This window comes from Bos indicus, chromosome 8, assembly GCF_029378745.1.
Source record: "Bos indicus isolate NIAB-ARS_2022 breed Sahiwal x Tharparkar chromosome 8, NIAB-ARS_B.indTharparkar_mat_pri_1.0, whole genome shotgun sequence".
NCBI classification, from domain to species: Eukaryota; Metazoa; Chordata; class Mammalia; order Artiodactyla; family Bovidae; genus Bos; species Bos indicus.
In genome coordinates this window covers 26,883,644-26,899,394 of record NC_091767.1, presented here as the reverse complement: position 1 = coordinate 26,899,394, position 15,751 = coordinate 26,883,644, and the positions used below count along the sequence as shown (strand labels likewise).

Genomic DNA, 15,751 nt, shown 5'->3' with positions numbered 1-15,751 from the left:
TTTCTTACTCTGTTAATTATCTCCCTAAATCTTTAAACAATAATCATACTTAATGGTGGAATTTATAAGAATTCTTTTTAAAACCAGGAAGAAGACATTTATGCCTACTGTGACTGCTCATCTTAAAAAATGTGCTGGAGGGCACAGGCAACACATTAAGAAAAAGACATGGAAGTTTAAAGTATTAGAAATGAAGAAAAAAAAACTTTATTAGTTCCAAATACTATGCTTATCTGCACAGAATCTCAAGACAAATTAATAGTAGATTTTATCTAGATTCATTTCAGTTCAGTTCAGTCGCTCAGTCATGTCTTGACTTTTTGCGACCCCATGGTTGCTAGATACAAAATCGATATATGCTAAGATAATGTAATTTCTATTTACCAATATTCAACAAAATATGCTATTTTTAAAAAGAAATATTATTTAAGTTATAGCAGGAATTATATGTATCCAGAAAGAGAAGCAGAAAAGGCAATGGCACCCCATTCCAGTACTCTTGCCTGGAAAATCCCATGGATGGAGGAGCCTGGTGGGCTGCAGCCCATGGGGTCACTAGGAGTCGGACACAACTGAGCGACTTCACTTTCACTTTTTCACTTTCATGCATTGGAGAAGGAAATGGCAACCCCCTTCAGTGTTCTTGCCTGGAGAATCCCAGGGGCAGGAGAGCCTGGTGGGTTGACGTCTGTGGGGTCCCACGGAGTCGGACAGGACTGAAGTGACTTAGCAGCAGCAGCAGAAAGAGAAGATGGAACCCAAAATCAGAGATGTTAAAATGTAAAAAAGGGATGTCTTAAAATCACTGTATACCTTTTGGAAATACACACATTTGTTTAAAAATATAAAGAAATGTTAGGGAATTATAAACACCAAAGATGTTCAGGATAATTTTTACTTCTGGTGAGACAGATGAAATAAGATCATGACCTTCAATTCTGTTGGTAATACATTGCCTTTGTTGAGTGATTGATAAAGGGATATTTGTTTTGAATATTTGAAATATTTCATAAAAAATGAAAAAAGAAACCTATCGATGTGATTATCCCAGAAAAAGATGTGGGAGTATGAGCAGAGGAAAAATCAGAGAAAGAAAAGTTGGGAGAGTACAGTAAAGCAGAAAGGAAGGGGAAATTTTCAATTAGAAAAAGAGAAGCATTGGTTGACTATGTCCGATGCCATAAAGGAACAGAAAATGGGACAACTTAGAAGAGGTTGTTGGACTTTTTAAAGAAGGCTTTATACTAGCAGGACTCTTGATAGCAAGTAATAGAAACTGAACTCAAACTAACATTGGTGGGGGGGTGGGGACAGGGAAGCTTACAAAATCAAAGGATGGACTTGGGAAGAAAACTAACTGGAACCAGATAGTGATGTCTTTAAGGTTTTCTCTTTATCTCATTGTCTGCCTCTCAGACCAGCATTTTCCATGTAGCCCTGGCCATGGGTACTATCTCTGTGGTAACATCCTTAGAGCCTAGACCCAAAAGAAGAAAAGGGATTTTTCTTTCTCATGTTTCAGTCTTCCCTTGATTTAAACAGTTTACAAATTTCTGAGAGTACTGGAAAAAATATTTGTTTATTGTATATTTTTAGTTAGGATATAGATTCATTTCATTATATGCATATTTTTTATCTACATGAATAATTAACAGGAAGTTTGAAAGTTACACAGGATACAAAGCAGTTTTGTTGGGCAGAACCAATATACACATCGCAGTCCATCTAATGCTCCTGACTCACCCATTTCATTGCCAATCATTGTGGCACTCAAAAATGCCCAGTTTGAAAAATATATATCTAAGTAGTATGTACTCTTTGAGAACCACTGATTCAGAAGGAAAGCAGAGAAACCAGCCTAATTAATAAAAATGAAAAGGACTCCAGACTACCCTCTTCCTAAAAATCTGTATAAGTCATAACATTTCACTTAGCATAATTGACTGAGTCAGGTAAATTATTGAGTGACTACTCTGTTAGGTCAAGCTCTCCTACTTGAATATGATGAACAGAAGATAATTCTAAATAGAAAAATGAAATGAAGAATGGTGGGAGAAGTTCCTATGTGAAATTTTTGTGTTAAAGTTTATTAAGTAAAACCAATAAGAAATATACTGTGTAATTTAGTCTAAGTCCATGATTTGTAAATCTCTTTTTCCTCCTTTAAATTTCTATTCTATGTCATGAAAGGTTTTTTTCTTACCTTTTTAATATATATTTCCACATATATTAATTTTTAATGAAAAAATTCCATTTAAGTTATATCAATAATGTTTTATAGTATCAGATCCAGAGATGACAAAAACCATTCTTATGAAGAAATGTCCTGTTTTTACTCTATAGAATCTTGTGATGCTTGCACCGGAAATAGAGAAAAGCATTATTAACTTGTTTCCCTTGAGAATTTTAGTAGGGCATACTTATAAATGTAATCACGATCAAATGAAAACTTAGTACTGCTGCTGTGGACTTTGTAATAAGTTGTAGTGTGTTTTAACTATCCCAACTGGCTTTAATCCAAGTAATTTGTTTGCAGGCTTAGATATAGTACAACTCAGGAAAGACATGTGGTGACTATTAACCCTATCAGTAAAAAATTTCATTTTCTAAGTAGTAAGATTTTGTTCATATTTAGTATATACTTAAGAAATATATAACATATCACTCATTTGAATATATAAATGTGGAGCTAGAGATGATGATGTTTGACTTTATTACCCAGAAAGCTGATAAAATTTCATTTAGATTAGTGTGATAATGCATGATTCATACAAATTGAGTCCTGTATAATTTAAATAAACATAATGTTAATTTACATGCATTTTAGAAGCTTATGAATATGTCTTATATAAATTCCAGAAATATATCATAGTCTATTATAAATTTTTAGAAGTTGAAAATGTTTTGAAGAAATACTAATACCTTACTTCTGAAGTCTATGTAAGAATTAAGTATTATGAGCAATTTTTAATTGTTTAGGCTATGACTTCCATTTACTAACAATACTATATATGTGGGCATTAGAAGGCAATGGCACCCCACTCCAGTACTCTTGCCTGGAAAATCCCATGGACGGAGGAGCCTGGTAGGCTGCAGTCCATGGGGTTGCTAAGAGTCGGACACGACTGAGCGACTTCCCTTTCACTTTTCACTTTCATGCAATGGAGAAGGAAATGGCAACCCACTCCAGTGTTCTTGCCTGGAGAATCCCAGGGACGAGGGAGCCTGGTGGGCTGCCGTCTATGGGGTCGCACAGAGTCAGACACGACTGAAACGACTTAGCAGCAGCAGCAGCAGCAGCAGCAGCTTTCTCAGACCAGTCCACCAAGGCCTTTTTGTGCAATATATACAGTACATTAAAAAGCAATATCATTCCACAACCATGGAAAAAGCAATCAAATAAAAGTATTGAAATCTATTGCTTAGGAAAACCATATTTAATTGGGGAAAATGAGGCAGACTTCATGAGACTTCTGCAAATATTCTAGAGTTTGGTAGCCTCTATTCCTGATAACTCAATCACTATTTGTAACTTCACTTGAAATTTTATGGCTGTTCTTTATGTAAATACAGATAAATTATTAATATCACCCTGAAACATCAACTGTTATTTTTGGTGATTTGGCATGTTTATTTCTTTTCTCTCTTTTCTTCATTGTTTTAGTGGTTCAGTTTGGGTAAACTGAACCCCAACTTTTGCTCCAGCCCCTATACAACCTAAGTAACTGAAAAAAAGTGTTGATAAAAGGGGTAAAGGAAAAATATAATTTAAGAGGAAATATGTATATATTATAGTACCTGTGAGGAATAGATATTCCTGTGTTGAATTATCTGAATTTAAGCAGTAGAAAGCAGGAGAAGGGGAATAAAAAAGACGGATTTAGAAAGACATTGTTCAGTTTCTCTTTTGGCATATCAGATGGTACTGCCAATTTTCTCTCATTCCCATTAGGGAAGGAAATCAGAATGAGAATGCATTGCAACTTGATGATCATCAGTAAGTATGCCATGTGTAGATCAGATATATGGAGGATTGAAACTGAACTTATAATATTACCATATGAACACTGTGAAATTTCTATGTTAGTAAAAATCATGAATTATTTGGGATATACTTTTGGTTCCAAATATCTGTCTCCCTAATGGTAAAAAACTCCACCTGCCAGTGCAGGAACGCCAGAGACACAGCTTTGATCCCTGGGCCCGGAATATCCCTTGAAGTAGGAAATGGCAACCCACTCCAGTATTCTTGCCTAGAAAATTCCATGGACAGACGAGCCTGGCAGGCTACAGTTCTTGGGGTAGCAGAGTCGGACATGACTGAGCAACTGAGCACACACGCACATGTACGTTTTAAGGGCACTTTTGTTTTAGTAACTACAATAGGTGATTTGAAATAATAGCAGAGCTACAGTTGAGCAATTCTTGCTATAAGTAAACCAAATATTGATTTTTTTCCATGAATACTTAAAAGTTAGTTGTATTAGTTAATTTTTCGAGTTTCATACATAATACTTTTTTTGCTGATTCTTTTTCTATAGCTTCGGAAACAGAAGTTTAAGTCATGAGGTTTAACTTCAGTCTAGTTAAAATCCATTAATTTTGTTATTCAGATTATTTTGAAAACACTATATTGCTAGTATCACATAGGTTAATAATTATTGTAAGTGCCTGTAATGTCAAATTAAATTTAATACAATTTAAAAGATACATGTTAAATATTTTTAGTATTGGGGTTGTTTTTAAAAATAAACATATTAGTAAGCTGTTTAAACAATTTGACATTTGAAATAATAGTTTTGATTTGAAAATAGATTTGAAAATAGATTTGAAAATAGTTGATTTTCATTTTGAGAAATAATATTCAAGTGTGTTTACAATATAATTATTGGACATCATCTGGAACTTACATTACAAAGCATAAAGGCATTGAATTCATTTTACTCCTTGTAAATGTTACTGAGAGTAGTGTATCTCTTACCATATTCAGATATCCATATTTCTTTGATAGAATCTAATTTGAGCACAAGACAGATTGGCATTTTCAGTACTATAAAAAACTGCTTTGTTAATTGCAAACCATATTTAGTATGACCTTATAACAAAGTAGCACCTTAAGTGTCATGTTTTGTCTTTAATGTGCACACTGGAGCTGGGTTCATCTGTACTAGACAACTGCACTTCATGAAAAGAGATTTTTTCTTGATAGGCAATTAGCAGTAATTAGGAAGATTCAACTCAATAAGATGTCAACATGAGATTGTTTAAAAAAGTTGAATGTCAGTGACTCAAAAAGAAAGTTCTTCTGACACATAGGTATGGCATGTGAAACATGAAATGTTAATTTAACTTTTCTGCTTATTATTCATGCACAATATTATTTTGTCATTCAGACACTACACTAACAGAGTGTAAAGGGTGTTAAAATAGTACTGCTAGAATAAAGAGAGGATTAATCTACCATTGGCTAATTAGCCAAAGGGTACTTAATGGTCTCTAAAGGCTACTGAAGTCTAACTACTAGCAAAAGCATTAGTAAAAAGTCCTCTATATTACCTTCATTTGCTTGACATTTGGTGAAGCATACTGTAGGCTTTTAATAATTAAACTTGTCAGAAAATAGTTTGTAAATGAGCGATGTTGTAACTAAGTGTATTTTTCATAAGAAAATTTTGTTACATAAATCCACCTGAGATCTTTGTTTTTTGTTTTTGTTTTTTTTTTGGTTGGTAGTTTTTAATGTTTAATTCTTTTTATTGAAGTTCTCAAGTATCATAACAAAGGAAAATCCATGTTTTAAGTTAAAACACTTGTTACTAACTTGAAAGAGTTATTAATCTGAACTATTTATCTTTCTAGATAAGTACTTGTATGGAAAATATTTTGCCAGTGACCTAGAAACTCATGTAGTGTTCTTTGTAACTCATATAATGTTTTAATTAAGTGACTGTACTTTTAGTTTTATACATGAATGACACGCAGAATTTTGTTTCTTTCAGTTTTATTATTTACAAAAGAAAGATACTCCCAATGAAAGAATATTAAGACTATCCACAGGAGTGAGAAATATCATAAGATTGTGGTGACTTTCTAAGACAGTCTGGCCCATAAAATTTATATGGATATTTTGTAACTAGAATTTTCTCTTCAGTATCTTTTGCTTTAGTTCTGGTAACGAAAATCTTGTTATAATTTCTTAAGATCATAATATAGGATTTTAAAATTGCTGCCTATACTTAAGTGTGAGCCAGAAAAATCTGATTGTGATATATAAATGAACTTATGTATTCAATGTGAAATAATTTCATTCAATATCCTCAGTCCTATGCAAAATTCAAGATTAACCATTTTGGTGAAGTAATTGGAAACAGACCATTCCCATTTAATAATTGCTTACCCTACTTGGACCATCCAGGCATTCGAGTTTTGAAAGAAGAAAAAAAAAAAATAGAGAGACTCCACTATTATTATAAATGGGAACTAACCCTCACTTACTTTAGTTATTTATTGACCTTTTCTAACATCTGATGTCTCACCTTTGTCCTAGCATGGACTGGAAGGAATCCTTCTGCCACCAACTATTTTCTTCACATGCTTCCCAGAATTCCTGCTCCTGTGACCCTGACATTCACCCTCATGAATGGGCTGGGTTTTCTAGCATTTCCATGTGTCTGCTTTTCAGATCCTAGTACCCCAACCAAAATGATTTTCAAATGTTTAAATGCTTCATTATTTTAAGTTTCTAATCCAGTGGTGAAAAATATATGTGGAGAACCAAATAATGTTTTTCAATGCTGTAGGGTTGTTACTATCCAGACCAAAAAAAAAAAAAAAAAAGTCAGAATCAGCCTAAAAAAAGAAATGAAGAGCTGTACCATATCCTATTCCTTTACTCTACTGCTGTTGCTGCTGCTGCTGCTGCTAAGTCGCTTCAGTCGTGTCCAACTCTGTGCGACTCCATAGACGGCAGCCCACCAGGCTCCCCTGTACCTGGGATTCTCCAGGCAAGAACACTGGAGTGGGTTGCCATTTCCTTCTCTAATGCATGAAAGTGAAAAGTGAAAGTGAAGTCACTCAGTCGTGTCCGACTTCTCGATCCCATGGACTGCACCTCAACTAGTTAAATACTCAAAATGCATTATCTTTACACAGCTAGTATCATGTTGAATATTTTATTCTTTGGAGACAGCAAGATAAGAGTATCTAAAAATATATTGTTTTGGGGACTGATTAGGGACATGATTCTTTCTGATTTGATTTTTTTCTAAAACCCTTTTTCTCTTTTTACTTTAGCTATATTATATTTTCCATAGGCCCTGTTTTATATTTTTTCTGATAATTCATTCTTGAACTTTAAAATGTTTACTGAGGCTCCCTGTTGGAGAAAAGACTCGCCATCTCATCAACTGCCCAGAGTTTACTCAGCAGTGGTCTGGCAGATGCCTTCTCTAGAGTAAAAGTTGGAAAGCAGGATGGTTGTAGATCTAGCTATGGCCTTTAATGTTATACCTATCTTCCAGGAAACATTTGACAAAACAAATCAAGAGATATACATGGAAGGAAACTGGCTGTAACTCACATTTACCAGACAGGATTTGAAGACAGCAGCAGCTCCCTTAGCTCCCCGATTTGTTTCTCCATATTACTTACTATGGTGTATTGTGATATATTTCTCAGTTATAGACTGATAACTATCTAAAGGCAAGGATTATAACTTTTTTTATTATCGAAAACACAGAGCTGATAACAGTGCCTACTACATAACATGTATAAAAAGAATGAATCATAGATATTTAATCAGGTCCTCAATCTAGATGTTATCTAGCAAAATCTTCCAGAAAATTGCAAGTTGGGGCCCCAAATAAAAGGCATGAATGAACTCCCATATAAGAGAATAAAGGAGAGTATATCCAGAGAGCCTTATCTACCCTGTTCATGGGATTACTGTTGAGAGCAGCAAAAGAAAACAAGCCACTTTTTGCTTGGCAGTTAAGCTACAAAATGCAGATCTAGAATACGCAGTTTATATTTATGTCTGAGAAAGTGGAACAATTTTTGGAGCAATTAAAAACATAAACACAAAATTGTAGATGAGGAAAAGAAAAAACAGTGACGGGATTATATAAACTATCAATATACATTGTAGGTTCAGGACACTTGCTTAAGGGAAGGCAGGGTGGCAATAAGGGAAAAAGGAATCAGTGCAAGAAAAGAGCTGCTTTAAAAAAAAAATAGGATTCATATTAATTTTCCATGCTATGTAACAAATTACCATGAATTTAGCAGCTTAGAAACAATATACACTCAGTTGCCATGGTCAGCAACCTGGCACAGGTTAGTTGATCATCTGCTCAGAGTATCACAAGGCTGATTCATTGTGTCAGCCAGGCTGCTTTTCTTTCTGGAGTTCAGGATTTTCTTCCAAGCTTCTGTGTTAGTTGGAAAATTTTGGGTCCTTCTGGTTGTAGGACTGAAGTCACTATTTTCTTGATTGAGGACCCGTTTCATCACCTGCCTCCTTCCTTAGGTCCTTACCTTATAGACCCCTCTGTAGTCCTCTCACAGAGAAGGCAATGGCACCCCACTCCAGTACTCTTGCCTGGAAAATCCCATGGACAGAGGAGCCTAGTAGGCTGCAGTCCATGGGGTCACTAAGAGTTGGACACAACTGCGCGATTTCACTTTCACTTTTTACTTTCATGCATTAGAGAAGGAACTGGCAACCCACTTCAGTGTTCTTGCCTGGAGAATCCCAGGGATGGGGGAGCCTGGTGAGCTGCCATCTATGGGGTCGCATAGAGTCGGACACGACTGAAGTGATGCAACAGCAGCAGCAGCAGTAGTCCTCTCAAAACGTGGTGACTTACTTCTTCAAGGCCATCAGGAGATTCTCTCTGACCTTTTTTAAAAGGGCTCACCTGGTTATTCAGGACCAGTCAGGATAATCTTGCTTTTGATTAACTCAAAGTCATGTGACTAGGGACCATGATTTACATCTACAGAAACCTTTTGCATATAACATAATGCAAATAGTGTAATCCTGGAAGTGATAGTCTCTCATATTCACAGGTGCAACTCACAAAAATAGGAGTGGGCCATTTGGGGGTCATCCAAGAATTCTATCAGGATTCTACCACAGTGCTCATTACTGAATAATGAATTCTCTAATACATTCATGTTTCTTCTCACAGTTGCTTAGAGAATTCTTTCCTTTTTAAAGACTTATGCATCTTCAGTATTACATTTAAATAAATAACTAATAACTAGCATCTCATTTTGAACTTTTATAGTATCAAGTTCTACTTTATAACCTTTGGTTAATATACTTGACTACACATAAATCAGTAAAAATCTCAGTATTATTGTCATTGATGTCAACTTTTAAATTGATACAAACTTTTAAAAAACTGTAGAGGAATTGCACTGCTGAAGAGATAAAAAGTCAGAATAACGCATCTGCTTTCAATTGGCTTCTATCCTAGTAAAGAATCTTAAATTAGGAAAAAATAACATTTCAGTTCAGTTCTGTTCAGTTGCTCACTTGTGTCCAACTCTTTGCGACCCCATAGACTGCAGCACGCCAGGCTTCCCTGTCCATCACCAACCAACTCAAATTCATGTCCATTGAGTCAGTGATACCATCCAAACATCTCATCCTCTGTCGTCCCCTTCTCCTCCTGCCCCCAATCCCTCCCAGCATCAGGGTCTTTTCCAATGAGTCAACTCTTCTTCACATCAGGTGGCCAAAGAATTGGAGTTTCAGTTTCAACACTAGTCCTTCCAATGAACACTCAGGACTGATCTCCTCTCGGATGGACTGGGTGGATCTCCTTTCAGTCCAAGGGACTCTCAAGAGTCTTCTCCAACATCACAGTTCAAAAGCATCAATTCTTCGGTGCTCAGGTTTCTTTATAGTCCAACTCTCACATCCATACATGACTACTGGAAAAACCATAGCTTTGTTGGACTTTTGTTGGCAAAGTAATGTCTCTGCTTTTTAATATGCTGTCTATGTTGGTCATAACTTTCCTTCCAAGGAGTAAATGTCTTTTAATTAAGACAAAAAAAAAAAAAAAGGTTTCTTCTGTGAGAGGAATTACACAATTATTTGATATGTGTATATGTTTCTTTATGTACATGTATATAGCAAACTGTTATTAACTCAGGTTCTCAGCCTTTAGGACACTTAGACTGTGCAGTAGTGTTTTCCACAAGATAATAGTGCTAACAATAAAACTATAAACGTAAAATTTACCAAGTGAGCAAAAACAAGACCGGAAGCTGACTGTGGCTCAGATCATGAACTCGTTATTGCAAAATTCAGACTTAAATTGAAGAAAGTAGGGAAAACCACTAGACCATTCAGGTATGACCTAAATCAAATCCCTTGCGATTACACAGTGGAAGTGACAGATTCAAGGGATTAGATCTGATAGAACAGTGGATGGAGGTTCGTGACATTGTACAGGAAGCAGTGCTAAAAGCATCCCCAAGACAAAGAAATGCAAGAAGGCAAAATGGCTGTCTGAGGAGGCCTTACAAACAGCTAAGAAAAGAAGAGAAGCTAAAGGCAAAGGAGAAAAGGAAAGATACACCCATTTGAATGCAGAGTTCCAAAGAATAGCAAGGAGAGATAAGGAAGCCTTCTCTAGTGATCAATGCAAAGAAATAGAAAAAAACAATAGGATGGGAGAGACTAGAGATTTTTTTCAAGAAAATCAGAGATACCAAGGAAACATTTCATGCAAAGATGGACACAATAAAGGACAGAAATGGTATGGACCTAACAGACGCAGAAGATATTAAGAAGAGGTGCCAAGAATACACAGAAGAACTATTCAAAAAAGATCTTCATGACCCAGATAACCACAATGGTGTGATCACTCACCTAGAGCCAGACATCCTGGAATGTGAAGTCAAGTGGGCCTTAGGAAGCATCACTATGAACAAAGCTAGTGGAGGTGATGGAATTCCAGTTGAGCTATTTCAAATCCTGAAAGATAATGCTGTGAAAGTGCTGCACTCAATATGCCAGCAAATTTGGAAAACTCAGCAGTGGCCACAAGACTGGAAAAGGTCAGTTTTCATTCCAATGCCAAAGAATGTTCAAATTATCTCACAACTGCACTCATCTCACACACTAGTAAAATAATGCTCAAAATTCTCCAAGCCAGGCATCCACAGTACATGAACCATGAACTTCAAGATGTTCAAGCTGGATTTAGAAAAGGCAGAGGAACCAGAGATCAAATTGCCAACATCCACTGGATCATGGAAAAAGCAAGAGAGTCCCAGAAAAACATCTACTGCTTTATTGACTATGCCAAAGCCTTTGACTGTGTGGATCACAATAAACGGTGGAAAATTCTGAAAGAGATGGGAATACCAGACCACCTGATCTGCCTCTTGAGAAATTTGTATGTAGGTCAAGAAGCAACAGTTAGAACTGGACATGGAACCACAGACTGGTTCTGAATCAGGAAAGGAGTACATCAAGGCTGTATATCGTCACCCTGTTTATTTAACTTATAAGCAGAGTACATCATGTGAGATGCAGGGCTGGATGAATCACAAGCTGGAATCAAGATTGTGGGGAGAAATATCAATAACCTCAGATATGCAGATGACATGACCCTTATAGCAGAAAGCAAAGAAGAACTAAAAAGCCTCTTTATAAAAGTAAAAGAGGAGAATGAAGAAGTTGGCTTAAAGCTCAACATTCAGAAACCTAAGAACATGGCATCCGGTCCCATCACATCATGGCAAATAGTTGGGGAAACAATGGAAACTTGAAAGACTGTTTTTGGGGGGTTCCAGAATCACTGCAGATGGTGACTGCAGCCATGAAATTAAAAGATGTTTGCTCCTTGAAAGAAAAGCTATGACCAACCTAGACAGCATATTAAAAAGCAGAGACATTACTTTGCCAACAAAAGTCCATCTAGTCAAAGCTATGGTTTTTCCATTAGTCAGGTATGGTGTAAGAATTGGACTATAAAGGAAGCTGAGTGCCAAAGAATTGATGCTTTTGAACTGTGGTGTTGGAGAAGACTCTTGAGAGTCCCTTGGACTGCAAAGAGATCCAATCAGTCCATCCTAAAGGAAATTAGTCCTGAATATTCATTGGAAGCATTGATGCTGAAGCTGAAACTCCAATACTTTGGCCACCTGATGCGAAGAAATGACTTATTAGAAAAGATCTGATGCTGCGAAAGATTGAAGGTGGGAGGAGAAGGGGACGACATAGGATGAAATGGTTGGATGGCATCACCGACTTGATGGACTTGAGTTTGAGTAAGCTCCAGGAGTTGGTGATAGACAGGGAAGCCTGACATGCTGCAGTCCATGAGGTTGCAAAGAGTCGGACATGACAGAGCGACTGAACTGAACTGATCATAGATTAAAAAAAATAAAATCTGCCCTCAAAATTACTTTTACTAGGTAAGCAAGCATCATCTGTTTTTAAGTAGGGAAACAAAATCAAGTTCTTGCTCAGTGTCACTCAGTAAGTGTCACCAATGTCACGGGTAAGCAGTATATCCCAAAGTAGAATCCATGAGTTATAACTCTTCCATGGTTTTAGTATTATTTATGATTTCAATGTGATATGACTTAATTATTTTAAAATCTTGATTTGAGGTGGAAAGGTAAAAATATAGAAATAGGAATCATGCTTCTGATAAAAAGAGAAAAATAGTGATTTTAAGTTATTTTAATTTATTGGTAGATTTTACAGCACAATCACTTTCTAACAAGGTCACCACAAATGTCTCACATTCCAAACCAAGTATAAATAAAAGAAAGTTATTCTTTATGCTTCTCGACTATAAAATTTCTCAAATAAGGAACAGAATTCTTAAACTGAGAATAGTCATTATTACTTTTCCAAAATGCTAGTGGATAAGCAAAGGATTCCAACCTGATAGAATATATGATTTGTGTATTTCCTCTCTTTGAACAGGTGCTGTGTATCATTTCTAGGCATATATAATTAATATTGAAAATATGTTCTAAAGATTTTAGATTTAAAATAGTTTATTGAAAGCAAGATTTATATTTTAATAACAGGTCATTTGTTTTATTGTCTCCATAATTTCAGTGTTTCTTTGTTTACTATATTTTTATACCATTAAATTGAAGTTAAAACATACATATACATATCTTTTAAAAAAATATATTTATTCCCTTAGTCTTTGCTCAACAAAGGATTTATTTATGAAGTCAGGATTTGCCACTGTGGAAAGAATATATCTAATTGCATACAAGTTTAACAAATAAGAGAAGCCACCAGGAAGAAAATTGATTCATCAAAATTTAGTCTTCTGTGTTGCTTGAAATTCCACCTGGGATTGTAGCCATGAGTTATTATTACCAAATGAAACTCAAAAATTCTAATTTAGATGCAAAGCATTAACTTTAGGATTGATAAATGTTCTGTTGCATACTATTTAAGTAAAAGTGTGGCTCAACAGTAAAGAATCCGCCTGCCAGTGCAGGAGATGCAGGTTCTATCCCTGGGTGGCAAAGATCCCCTGGAGAAGGAAATGGCAACCCACTCCAGTATTCTTGTTTGGAGAATCTCATGGACAGAGGAGCCTAGTGGGCTACAGTCCAGGGCATCACAGAGTCAGACATGATTGAGCAACTTGGCAGCCAGTATTCTTGCCTGGAGAATTCCATGGATAAAGGAACCTGGCAGGCTATAATATAGTCCATGGGGTCGCAAAGAGTCGGACACGACTTAGTGACTAAACAACAGCAAAGAATATTACATTGCTAATAAAAATGTATTTTAATTTATATAGTAATAAAATAATAGTATTGTATGGCACATGGAACTCTGCTCAGTATTATGTAGCAGCCTGGATGGGAGTGGGGCTTGGATACACATACATGTATGGCTGAGTCCCTTCGTTGTTCACCTGAAGCTGTCACAGCATTGTTAATCCGCTATACCCCAGTACAAAATAAAACGTTCAGAAGAAAAAAGTAGAAAGATTATAAATAAAAGATGAAATCAGTATGTGCCTTTATACTACCATCTGTGTTACAAAAAAGTAGGCTTGAATTTTTGAAGTCTTTCTTCTGGTTCTTAGTATATAGAAGGCATAGCTTTTAGATACCATGTTGGGGTTGGGGGTGGATCCATAGGTGAACCAACGCATAGTCCTCTCTCAAGGCTTTACTCGGGTTCATGGTTGGGGAACAGGCACATGCTTTTGAGCTAAGAAAATGAAGAAGCTACTTGGTTGAAAAAAAAGGAAGAAAACTACAGAGAAGGCTTCAGAAAGGAGGAAATACTTTACACATGAGAGAGATTTCAGCAGAGGAAATACCATGTGTCGAGTCATAGAAGTAGAAATGGCTGAAAGGTTTGGGGAAGAGCAGGTAAGTTTGACTGCAAGTGATATCTGACTGAAACACAAATTGAAGCTAAATCTGACAGAGCTTTATAATAACCACAAATATCTGAGCTTTAGTCTTTTGGGCTGAGGAACCTCTGAAGAGTTTTGAATAAGAGAATCACAGGTCAGTGTTGTTTTGGGAAGTTGCATAAAAGATGGTTTGAACGTAGAGAAAGGTTGCCTGTAAGGCTACTGCAGCGGTCTTAGTGGGATAATAAGTCTTCATTATTAAGAAAGTTGCAGAAGGAAATGAGTATGAGAAACATTACATCATTTATAGAACCTGACAATTGATTGGACACAGAGCATTAATGAACATGATAACCAGGAAGATTTTCAGATTTAGAGAAATGATGAGTTTGCTTTTAGATGTTAAGTAGTTGTTATCTTTGGGACAATCAAGGAGTAAATATTTCCTGAAAATCTAAAAAAACAACCTTTTAGATCATAGGTTGAAATAGAGCCAAAGAAACAAGTTTTTATCATCAAAACATACTTTTTACTTCACAAACACATAGTTTAATCTCAAATACATCAAGCCCTAGTTCTGAATTCATGATCTGAAATATTCATATTTTACGGTATACACAGGAACACACACATACATATGAAATTATAGATTTATTGGTATTCTTTTAGAGATTGTGTTTAAACATAGTGTTAATGTTTAAATAACTTATGTCCCATATATATATGACTGTATGTGTTAGCAGATCTTTTACTGTTTTAATTAGAATTCTTAACAAAGAAAGATTTTTTCCCCCCTCTGAGAGATTTAAGCAATTTTGTCTAATTGTTCCTTATGTTAAACTACCATATTATAAGCTTCTTTGGAATAATAAAATAGTAGTGCAGTTATCCTTTTAAGGATCTCTAGGTTGTTATGCCATTACAGCTTGGTGGCATTCTGCTGACTACAGATTGGTGAATGAGAGGGGATAACATTAAGATGGTTTCTTTTACACTGTTTCATAAAAGCATTACCAGCAGTATGTCATTTAGTAAAATGTTTATGTTATTAAAAATTCAAATGTAAGGAGTTCAATATAAACTACCTCAACATTACAAAGAGGATTGTCAACTATCAATCAAGTGCATGAAACTGAGCAAATTCATTTGTATGCTATTTATTTGAACTAAATCTCTAATAAGCCTCTTCCACTAATTGGACTTAACATTTATGTTGCTAAATGAGAAGCATTTTGGCTGCTATATAGGGTGGTAAGACTTACCCAATGGAATAAACAACTAACATCTGTTATCCTGTCCTGCTCCAGCTTGGCTTTTACCAGTTAAGGATATCAGCCCTGAAGACAAGGTTATCAAATATGTGAATCTCTGGCACA

General features: G+C 35.7%; 1 protein-coding gene across 5 annotated transcripts in view; it reads left to right on the top strand.

Annotated features, from left to right (window-relative positions):
• The window catches only part of CNTLN (centlein), a 352,381-nt gene that overhangs the window by 289,744 nt on the left and 46,886 nt on the right, over window positions 1–15,751 (top strand). The window lies entirely within an intron of this gene.